Raw genomic sequence first — 12,579 nt, 5'->3', positions numbered from 1 at the left:
GTGAGAGAGAATAGGTTACAGAGGCATATATGCTGGAATAGGACCCATGGGATTGCTATGGGAGATGGCATTGATTCCACCTACAAATGACCTCCTTACCTGTTGTAAGAATATAAGCTTATTGAACGGCAGTACAGACTACAACAGCGGTCCCTAACCACTGGGCCGCAAAGCATGTGCTACCGGGCTGTGAGGAAATGATATGATTTGGCGATATGAGTCAGCTACACCTTTCCTCATTCCCTGTCACGCACTGTTGAGCTTGAACGCACGCGAGGTCATTACACACGTCATCCATGTCAGCGCGGGAAGAAGATCAACTCCTCAAGCTTGCAAATGACGGCGGGCTGAGAAGTATGTTTGACATAACATCTCTGCCGGCATTCCGGATCAAAGTCAAGGCTAAATATCCTGAGGTAGCTACGAAAGCACTGAAAACATTGCTTCCATTGCCAACATATCTCTGCAATGAACGCAACGAAAACTAAATTGCGGAATAGACTGGACATAAGGAACTTCCTTTGAGTATCGCTGTCTCCCATCACCCCTCGATGGGATCGTCTTGTTGCAGGGAAACAAGCCCAGGGCTCCAAGCGATTCAGCGATATTGGTGTGTTGCAATGATTTTATATGTTCATATGGGGAAAATATGTGCTGTGTGTTTAATATCCAAACGTTACTTAAAATATTATGATGCTATTGACTTATAAGTGACTTATCACTATATTCATGCAAGTAAAATATGCGCTATGTGTTTAATATTAAATTTGTTAGATAAACCCTTTTAGAAACAAAATTGAGTGTATTAGCCACTTATCACCTATATTCAGGTCATGATTAACTCCCCCCCTCGAACAGAATCGCGGAAAACGATTTGTAGAAAAAAAATCGACACGCACACACATGCGCACTGGTGCCTGCGCAAGGCTTCATGGTCATGGTAGTCTTTCTCGGGGTAAACACAACTTATTTGACTGCTACTCTTGTCCGTTGGCAACCCTACCCCCCCACCCGTCGGCCAGTCCGCAAGAATATTGTCAATAATAAACTGGTCTGCTGTGCAAAAAAGTTTGAGGACCCCTGGACTATAAGACCATAAATCATAGGAGCATAATTAAGCAATTCAGCCCATTGAGTCTGCTCCACCATTCCATCATGGCCGATTCAGTTTTCCTCTCAACCCCAATCTCCTGCCTTCTCCCTGTATCACTTCATGCCCTGCCCAATCAAGAATCTATCAACCTTTGCCTCAAATATACATACAGACTGGCCTCCACAACTGCCCTTGGCAATTAATTCCACAGATTCAGTACTCACTGGCTAAAGAAATACCTTCTCATCTCCGTTCTAAAAGGACTCCCCTCTATTCTGTGTCCCCTGGTCTTTGACTCTCCCACCACGGGAAACATCCTCTCCACACTCTATCAAGCCCTCTTACCATTTGATGTGTTTCAGCAGTATATCCCTGCTTTTATTTTCTAATTTACTTCAAATAGTTACCCTGAAGGAAAACCTGAACGGTGATTCCCATGTCCCTTTGCACCTCTGGTGTATGGATTCTCCCCTCATTTAGAAAATAGTCTACAACCTTATTCTTCTTTATAAAATCTGGCTGTCTCCTATATTCTCCTCAGGATGAGCTCTAATTCCAAGAATCTATTTTGTGTCTATAACCATTATATCTGTTTCTACACAAGCTAATCTCTTTCTTAAATATTCATCTTGTATTCCCCTGAATTACTAGAAATACTAAACCCCAAACTGCAATTTACATGCATGTTGCCTTTGCATATCAAATAGTCTCCTGTTTCAGTTCAAAGTCTCTCCTCTACAGAGTGTCTCCTCTACAACTGTAATAAATTCCTACACACAGAAGGCTGTAAATCTTTTTAACACTCTACCCCCAAAGGGCTCAAGATGCACAGATGTTGAATCTATTCAAGATTGACATGGATAGATTTTTCCAGATGAGGACATGTCTTCTTCTCATTACTATCACTGGGGAGGAGGTACAGGATTCAGATGACCCACACTCAACATTTTAGCAACAGCTTCTTCCCCTCTATTTCTGTTCCCTATCAAGTTTCTGACCAGTCTATGAACCCATGAACAATACCTTCCTATTCCTCTTTTGCTTTATTTAACACTTTTGAAATTTATAGCTAAATTGTTGTCTTGCACAAAACCAAAAAAACAACAAATTTCATGACACATGTCAGTGATAATAAACATGATTCTTAACTCGATTCTCAACCATCATCAATGAACAAGGAATATTGTAGATGAGTCTTTATGTTGACTGGTGAAGGATCTTGTGGTAATGTGAGACTTCTGTATTCAATGTTCTTAGAATGGATTGGAACAGAAAGAAATTATGCAGTCACAGCAGCTGAGATGTTATTGGATGGCAGAGGAAGTTTAACGGGATAATGGTTCACTGCTTCTGTCATTCTGTATGTCCATACACAGGTGAAGGAGTAACCTGGCAGTCTTTGCATTTGATGATCTAGATCACAATTAGGTAAAATCTTTTATTTCTCATATCCTCATTGTAAACAACCTTATCTCCATTAAATTTTCCCTTCTCTCTTGAAATGAAACATGTCATCTGGTGGTCCCACTCTCTGCATTCTCCGATTCCCTGCCATTCATTTTCTTTCATTCAATTGCCTTTTGCAGGTCAATATGGAATCCGTACCTGGCATTCTTTCAGTCAGCAGATTCCAAGTATTCATTACACATCTGTAAAGGTGTATTTTTGGTGACATCTCTGGTTCTTTGGCCAATCATCATAAATCCATGTCTTATTGTTATTGACCTCAGTGGGAACAAATCATTTTTAGCTACTCTGTCTGAACTCTTCATGATGTTAGGCATCTGTTGGCTTTTAAAAGTTATCCAATCTTCTAGCTTCCCACTATTTTTTTTCCAATATTGAATGCCCTCTTTTTTGTTTCTATGCTGACTTTGACTTCCCTGTCAGACATGGCTGACTCATCCTCCCTTTAGAATGCTTCTTCATTATTGGCAAGTATCTTTCCTGTGTCTTCCAAATTGCTCCCAGAAACTCCAGCCATTGCTGTTCTGCCGTCATCCCTACTTATGTGCCCTTCCAATCAACTTTGTCCAGCTCCTCGTTCATGCCTCTGTAATTCCCTTTACTCTACTGCAATACTGATACATCCAATTATATTTTCCTCTTCTCAAACTGCATGGTGAAGTCTATTATATTATGATCACTGTCTCCTAAGGTTTCCTTTAACTTGAAGTCTCTAATCAAGTCTAGGTCATTACATAAAACCCAATTCAGAACTGCCATTTCCCTAGTGGGCTCAACCATCAAGCTGCTCTAAAAATCCAACTTGTAGGCATTCTACAAATTCCGTCTCTTGACATCAGGCACCAGCCTGATTTTCCCAATCTACCTGCATATTGAAGTTTCCCATGGCTATCACAACATTGTCCCTTTTAACATGCCTTTTCTATCTTTCATTGTAATTTGTAAATTGGCTATTGTTCGGAGACCTGTAGAGAACTCCCATCAGGGTAATTTTATCCTTTCAATTTCTTAACTCTACCAACAAGGATTCTACACCTACTGATCCTCTGTCACCTCTTTTTAGGGATTTGATTTCATTTTTTACCAACAAAACCAACCCATCCCCTCTACCTACCTGCCTGTCCTTTTGATATAATGTGCATACTTGGATGTTAAGTTCCCAAATATGGCCTTCTTTCAACTAGAACTCAGTGATGCACACAACAGCATACCTACCGGTGTCTATCTCAATAACCAGAATCAGAATCATTAAATAGTTGATGGCTGGAATGAGCTGCCAGAGGAACTGGTGGAGGCAGGAACAGTGACAATACTTAAAAACCATCAAGGCATGTATTTGAGTGAGCAGGGCACAGAGGGTATTATGGAATTACTGGTGAGAAGTGTGATTAGATGTTTGGGCATTGACATGATGTGTTGAAGGGCTGCCTTCTCTGCTGTATAATTCTATGACTCTTTGAGTTTACTGACTCAGTTCAGCTAAAGTCATTGTAAAACAATTGGTTCTTTTTCCTGGTTTCTCAGATGATTTCAATCTTACAAATTCCACTAAAACAGTTCAGGCTGCTTTCTTGTTGACACTAAAAGACTCAGATTTGCTGAAGGAAGGACCGAAGGTGGGAGTGATGGAATGCAGGACATTCTCACTGATACAAACTTGAATGAATTTAAGGATCACAAGAAAGTTATTGCATTAAGTAGTGCCACTTTATGCTTGGAAGAAGTTGAATAAGCAAAATCCATCAGATGCATTTTTTTTCACATTCTAGAGTTTCTATATTTCCTTACACAAAAAAGAAGCCAATTGGATATCAGGTTTCTGCAGACTCTCAGACCCCTAACTATCCCAACCCTGAAAACTCTTCTTTCTTACCCATCCATCAACATCATCACCCTTATTTTCCTGCCTCTCCGGGCAGCAGCCAATTCATCCTTGAGCACACCTTTGGGATCTGGGATGTCACAGGGAGAATATGCAGACTCTACACAGACAACACCCAAGGCTGGGCTCAAACTGGGTTACAGGCACTGTGAAAAATGCAATACTAATACTTCGCCATGGTAGCACAGTGTTCGCACAATGCTGTTACAGCTCGGGGCTTCGGAGTTAAGATTTCAATTCCAGTTTCACCTGTAAGGGATTTGTACATCCTTCCTGTGGAATGCAAAGGTTTTCTCTGGGTGCTCCAGTTTCCTCCCACAGTCCAAGGATGTACCGGTTAGCAGGTTAAATGGTCATTATAAATTGTCCTGTGATTATGCTAGGGTTAAATCGAGAATTGCTGGAGAATGTGGCTCGTTGGGTCGGAAAATCCTATTCCGTGCTTTATCTCCCAATAAAATAAAATAATCATTACTCCACAGTTCCATCTTGATCCCTTCAATGAAATTTAAGAGTGAATACCATTTTAAGCACCATTTTAAAAATAAACAAATTATTCATTTTTATAATGCCTGCTGTATCTCCTTTGGATCTCCCCAACACTACTCCCATTTCAGGAATTTGCTCAGAACTGCTACTTTGCATTTCACTGTTGTAATGGCAAAATCACAGCAGCTGATATGCACACAACCTCCTCCCTCAGGCAGTGCCATAACTACAGCTGGACACGGTTTCAGTGCTAACGGCTGAGGGACTGAAACTGACCAAGGCACCCACCATAACTCTAGAAACAGTGCTAAGTGATCATTCAACAATTGGGAAGAGGGACAACACCTTGGTTTAAACCAAACAGCATTCTAAACTTGCAGCACTCTCCCAAAACAGCATTCAAGGGTCATTCTGGGTTTTTTATGTCCAAGTTAGTGGAATGGGCTTGAGCCCAAAATACTTAGATTGAAAGCCAACAGTTCTAACAGCCAAACCACAAATGACACATGACAGCAGAGACTTGGAAGCAGAGTGTTCATCTAACCAGGTGGATGAACATTGAAGGAAAGGAAACAACTAAATGGACAAAATTATTCCATGCGCATATATATGCAAAATTTTTTTAAAAAACAGTCTTGTGTGCTTAACCTCTGGACACTTTCCAAAATATTTTCTTCATATGCCAAAAATTAATAAGTAATCATTTCCACTCAAAATGAATGTTGGAGAGTACACCAGCCAATTATAGCCTATTTCCAATTCAAAATCACACCAAGTCTCACAAGTGACTGATGGTATAATTATGTTTGTCCATAAGCTAACATAACAACTACAAAATCAAAAGGAGACATAGGAGACCACAGACATGGTTATCGGGAGCAACAAACAGTCTGCTGGAGGAACTCAGTGTTGCAAAGTGAATCAGGTCACCAGAGAGATGCAGCTGGTAGATATAAAGTAGTCCTTTATTCATGTCACATGCCAGTGCTAATAAACCTGATTCGGATTCTGAACAGAATGAGACACTCTGATAGAAGAGGCCTGTTTGACCCAATATTACATAACATTTTATATGATCAAAGATCGAAGGACTATTCTGTATTTACAATGCACCTACAATGATACATTTGAATTACATATAATTTTCACACCTCATTCTTCACACCCACACTCCAGACACCCAAAATAAATGTTAATCAGCATTGTCTGTTTTTTCAATTAACTCCTGTTCATAGCTCTACAAACCTATTGTCCAGAGCTGCATTTTAAATTTAATCTACTGTCCACCTTCAGGTGTAAAAATTGATTGCTGAAGTTAATGTTTTGCTATACACCCTAAATCCAGAATATGCCCTAACAAGCTGGTTAAGCAGCATATTAGATCCTAGTTTTAATTAAGGATAGTGGTGTAGGAGATACGTCTCTACCAAAAGAGGTACAAGGCACTCCTTCCCACTGCTAACCTGAAGGTCATCCTTGGGAAAGGTGTAGCACCTACGTAGCCACCAGCCCCTGATCACGGTCACATGAAGCAATGGGAGCAGGTGGTGGATGGTTGTACGAGCAGCTGGTGCATATTGCAAGTCATGGCAATGGGACACCGATGCCAGGCGGACAATCTCTGAAGAGTATTAACAATGGCTGGGGTCACCAGTCTCATAAAGACACTGCCCAGAAGCAGGCAGTGGCAACCACTTCTGTAGAAAAAATTGCCAAGAATAATTATGGTCAAGACCGTGGTTACGTACATCACATGACAGGGCACATAAGGATGATGATGACTTACCTGAGTAACGTCACAGAACAATGAACAAAGAACATAAGAGGCCCTTCAGCTCATGATGTGTGTGCTGAGCATGATGCCAAATTAAACTCTTACCTTCTGCATACATATGATCCGTATCTCTCCATCCCCTGCACATTCATGTGTCTGTTTGACAGCCTTTTGGACACTATATACTTGCTTCCACTTGCATCCCGGCAGTATTTTCCAGGCATCCACTTCTTTCTGTGTAAAAAAAACTTCGCCTCCATATCCCCTTCAAACTTTCCCTCTCTCACCTTTCACCTGTGCCTTCTAGTTTATGACACTTCTACCCAGAGCGAACCATTCTGGCTGTCTATGCTATCTCTGTCTCATACTTTTATACATCTCTTTCAGATCTCCCCCTAGCTTCTGATCCTCTGGAGAAAACAAGTTTAAGACTTAAGCAAAAATCTAAGTTTAAGATTCACTGGTATTAAAAATAGGATATGTGGGGGTGAAAAAAGATGAAAGGCATCATTACATTTGACAACAGTCTCCTTCGGTGTTTGCTGCATCCTCAGTGAAATTGCTGACAAAATAATTCAAATTTCAATTTTTATAACTGTTCATTATAAAATGAATTACCTTGTGTTTCACTGTTGAGAAAGTAAAATTGGGGAATCTGCCAAGTACCTTTTAAATGCCTGACAACATTCCTCCCTGCTTTCTCTGGGTTATGGCAAATTAATTTTCTATGTCATGCCAGAAAAAATAAAGAAACCAAAGTAATTAAATTTGTTCAAATGATTCTAATATTTCATTTAATTTAATGACACAGATTTATAGTCTGATGTCTGCTTTTGTGGAGCTATTTTTCATTAAATGTATTTATACAGCAAGCAGATTTTCATTTGAACAGGTGTTCAAGCTTATGGGTGCAATTTTCACAAACAAAGATTACACAGTGGAGAGGAAAATAAAACTAATTTAGTTATGATCACACTTACAGTCAAAGTGTGCAATAATTAAGACAGACTTAGGAAAGGCAAATGAAGAAGTTACATTGGATCTAACAGTTGAAGATGTAAATGCAAAACTTGTATAGATCAAATGTGTGTTAATATAACATGAAAATGCTTTTTGACAAAACTTGCTTCCAACTAAGCCTCCTTTTGTTCTGTTTGTTGTAACTTCTTCAACAAGAGTGTTTGCTTTATGCCTTTATAATGAGAACCTTGTAGGTTTGTCTATCCAGAAAGCTGATTCCTCTTTGCTACAAATCATGACATTATTAATCTTTCCAATTCACCTGATGACATTTTGGTTCAGGGATGCTGTGCATCGACTATAGCTCAGTATTTAATACCATCATTCCCACAATCCTGATTGAGAAGTTGCAGAACCTGGGCTTCTGTACCTCCATCTGCAATTGGATCCTCGACTTCCTAACCGGAAGACCACAATCTGTGTGAATTGGTGATAACATCTCCTCCTCGTTGACAATCAACGCTGGTGCACCTCAGGGGTGGGTGCTGAACCCATTGCTCTACTCTCTATATACCCATGACTGTGTGGCCAGGCATAACTCAAATACCGTCTATAAATTTGCTGATGATGCAACCATTATTGGTAGGAGGTGATGAGAGGGTTTACAGGAGTGAGATATGTACAGGAACGCCTCCAGGACTGCTTTGAATCAGTGGACTGGACTGTATTCAGGGATCCATCTTCAAACCTAGATGAGTAGTTGTTACCGACTCATTAAAACCTGTGTGGATGAGTGTGTGCCCACAGACACTTACTGTACATTCCCAGACCAAAAGCCATGGAAGAACCAGGAGATACGTAATCTGTTAAAGGCTAAATCTGTGGTATTCAAGTCTGCAACCCAGACCTGTACCAGAAAACCAGGTATGATTTGCAGAGGGCTATTTCAAGGGCGAAGAGACAATTTTGAATGAGGTTGGAGGTGACTTCAGGTGCACAGCAACCCTGGCAGGGTCTGCAAGCCATTACTTCCTAGCAAGCAAAACCCAGTAGCATGAATGGCAGTGATACTTCACTACCAGATGAACTCAATGCCTTCTATGCACGCTTTGAAAGGGAGAATACAACTACAGCTGTGAAGATCCCTGCTGCACCTGATGACCCTGTGATCTCCATCTCAGAGGCTGATGTTAGACTGTATTTAAAGAGAGTGAACCTTCGCAAGGCGGAAGGTCCTGATGGAGTACCTGGTAAGGATCTGAAAACCTATGCCAACCAACTAGCGGGAGTATTCGGGGACATTTTCAACTTCTCGCTGCTATGGGCAGGAGTTCCCACATGCTTCAAAAAGGCAACAATTATAGCAGTGATTAATGTAGGCTGCCTTGATGACTATTGCCCGGTAGCACTTACAATGACAGTGATGAAATGCTTTGAGAGCTTGGTCATGACTGGACTGAACTCCTGCCTCAGCAAGGACCTGGACCCATTGCAATTTGCCTATCGCCGGAATAGGCCAACAGCAGTCGCAATCCTGGTGGCTCTCCACACAGCTTTAGACCACCTGGACAACACAAACACCTACGTCAGGATGCTGTTCATCGACTATAGCTCAGCATTTACAGGTTTCCCTCGCCATCCGAAGGTAGAGCATTTCTATGAAACGGTTCATAAGCTGGAATGTCGTAAAGCAAAGAAGCAATTACCATTTATTTATATGGGAAAATTTGTGAGCATTCGCAGACACAAAAATAACCTACCAAATCATGCCAAATAACACAAAACCTAAAATAACAGTAACATATAGTAAAAGCAGGAATGATATGATAAATACACAGCCTGTATAAAGTAGAAATACTTTTCCACAATCATTGCCTGAACTGTTCTCCGTAGCGAAAATCTCATGCAAGTGCCCTCGGCAAAAACACGGCGCAAGCGTTCTCCAGTAACCTTTAAACTATGAAGTTGCCAAATCATACCAAATAACACGTAAAAATACACAGCCGATAGAAAGTAGAAATAATGTATGTACAGTGTAGTATCACCTACCGGAATCGGGACAGCGCAGAGCACACTGATGATGGTATGTTAGGCTGGGTCGTCAGAGTTTGGGTGGTGCAGTGGCCCCCACCCTCCGGGCAGCAAACCGATACCGATCCACGAAGCATGCAGGGGTACAACGGTAGCCGGGAGGCACCCAGCACATCTTTAAGAAAAAAGCTGAAATAAACAAGCTAATTAATTACGTGCCGGGCAGCATCTAATTAATTAGCTTGTTTATTTCGGCTTTTTTCTTAAAGGTGTGCTGAGTGCCTCCCGGCTACCGCTGCATTCTCCGCGAATCGGTATCTGTCCGCGGCCTGGGGGTTGGGGTGGTGGGACACTGGGGTGTCATCTCATCATCGATCAGGGCAGGCAGCTCATCTTCTCCTGTCTCTGCCTGCCTCGATGTCGAAGGTCGAGGTTCGTCGTCTGCTGTGGCTGATGTGGAAGGCTTGCTTGACTGCTGAGCCTCACATATTTTTCTATCATACAGTTCTTTGTAAGCACTCAAACCATCCTGCAAATATGCCCTAAAGCTACATACCCTTTCAAAATTAAAGTCGTACTTTATCATTACTCACTCGGTTTTGATTGTTATCCTTTCCTCTTCCAGTTGCATCAGCTCTTCATCTATCAGTTCTTGGTCATGGGATGTCAAAACCTCTTCAACATCATCTTTGTCATCTTCCACAAGCCAAACTCACGTTGTCCTTACTTGGTTCACCACGATCAAAATGCTTAATTATGTCTAGTTTTACGCTAAGTGTAACATCCTTACGAGCTCTTTTAGGCTTTTCCGATACCTTAGAACTCATCTTGCTAATGGCTGCTCACAGGCACATGTTAAAGCAATGCCGCTAGAATGCCGTTCTGAATCCGGGGGAGAGCGGCTGCTTGGGGCACGTGCTGATTTTTTTTCACGCGCTGTTTTTTATCGCGCGCTGCTTTTCCCCATGTGCTGCCTTTCTTCGTAACAATGAAAACACCTTCTGTTAGCAAAAACAGGTAACTAATGTAGGTCTTTTGTAACTGTGAGGTTTCATAAAGCGAACATTCGAAAAGCGGGGGACACCTATACTACCATCATTCCCACAATCCTGATTGAGAAATTGCAGAACTTGGGCCTCTGCAGTTGGATCCTCAGCCTCCTGGTCAAAAGACCACAATCTGTGTGGATTGGTGATAACATCTCCTCCTTGCTGGCGATCGGCACTGGCGCACCTCAGGGGAGTGTGCTTGGACCACTGCTCTGCTCTCTACATACCCATGGCTATGTGGCTGGGCATGGCTCAAATACCATCTATAAATTTGATGATGGTGCAGCCATTGTTGGTAGAATTTCAGGTGGTGACAAGAGGATGTACAAAAGTGAGATATGCCAACTAGTGGAGTGGTGCCGCAGCAACAACCTGGCACTCAACGACAGTAAGATATCAATCCTTATAGAGGGATCAGGAGTGAGCAGCTTCAAGTTCCTGGGTGTCAAGATCTCTGAGGATCTAACCTGGTCCCAATATATTGATGCAGTTATAAAGAAGGCAAGACAGCGGCTATACTTCATTAGGAGTTTGAAGAGATTTGGTATGTCAACAAATACACTCAAAAACTTCTATAGCTGTACCGTGGAGAGCATTCTAACTGGCTGCATAACTTAAGCACAAAATACTCTGCAGGTGCTGGGGTCAAAGCAACACTCACAACACACTGGAGGAACTCAACACTTCAGGCAGCATCCGTGGAAACAATGAGTTGACGTTTCAGGCTGGCTGCACAACTGTCTGGTATGGGGTGGGGGGGGGGCTACTGCACAGGACTGAAAGAAGCTGCAGAGGATTGTAAGTTTAGTCAGCTCCATCTTGGCTACTAGCCTACATAGTACCCAGGACATCTTCAAGGAGTGGTGTCTCATAAAAGCAGCATCCATCGTTAAGGACCTCCAGCACCCAGAGCATGCCCTTTTCTCACTGTTACCATCAGGTAGGAGGTAGTGAAGCCTGAAGGCACACACTCAGCGATTCAGCAACAGCTTCTTCCCCTTTGCCATCCAATTCCCAAATGGACATTAAACTCTTGGACACTACCAGACTTTTTCTGAGTGCATAGTATTTCTGTTTTTTACTCAATTTTTAATCTATTCGATATATGTATACTGTATAAAGTATAAAGTATACCGAATAAGATTTGCTTATTTGTTTATTATTATTGTTATTTTATTTTTTTTCTTCTATGTTATGTATTGCATTGAACTACTGCTACTAAGTTAACAAATTTCACAAGCTGGGTGGCAGTGTGAAAGGGGAGGCGGATGTCATGAGAATGCAGGGTGACTTGGACAGGCTGAGTGAGTGGGCAGATGCATGGCAAATGCAGCTTAATGTGAATAAATGTGAGGTTATCCACTTTGGTGGTAAGAATGGGAAGGCAGATTATTATCTAAATGGAGTCAAGTTAGGAAAAGGGGAAGCACAACGAGATCTAGGTGTTCTTGTACATTAGTCACTGAAAGCAAGCATGCAAGTACAGCAGGCAGTGAAGAAAACTAATGGCATGCTGGCCTTCATAACAAGGGGAATTGAGTATAAGAGCAAAGAGGTCCTTCTGCAGCTGTACAGGGCCCTGGTGAGACCACACCTGGAGTACTGTGTGCAGTTTTGGTCTCCAAATTTGAGGAAAGACATTCTTGCTATTGAGAGAGTGCAGCGTAGGTTCACAAGGTTAATTCCCGGGATGGAGAGACTGTCATATGTCGAAAGATTGGAATGACTGGGCTTGTATACTCTGGAACTTAGAAGGCTGAGAGGGGATCTTATTGAAACATATAAGATTATTAAGGGATTGGACACATTGGAGGCAGGAAGCATGTTCCCGCTG

The sequence above is a fragment of the Mobula birostris genome, chromosome 5 (assembly GCF_030028105.1).
Source record: "Mobula birostris isolate sMobBir1 chromosome 5, sMobBir1.hap1, whole genome shotgun sequence".
In the NCBI taxonomy this organism is placed as follows: domain Eukaryota; kingdom Metazoa; phylum Chordata; class Chondrichthyes; order Myliobatiformes; family Myliobatidae; genus Mobula; species Mobula birostris.
This window is presented reverse-complemented; position numbering follows the sequence as displayed.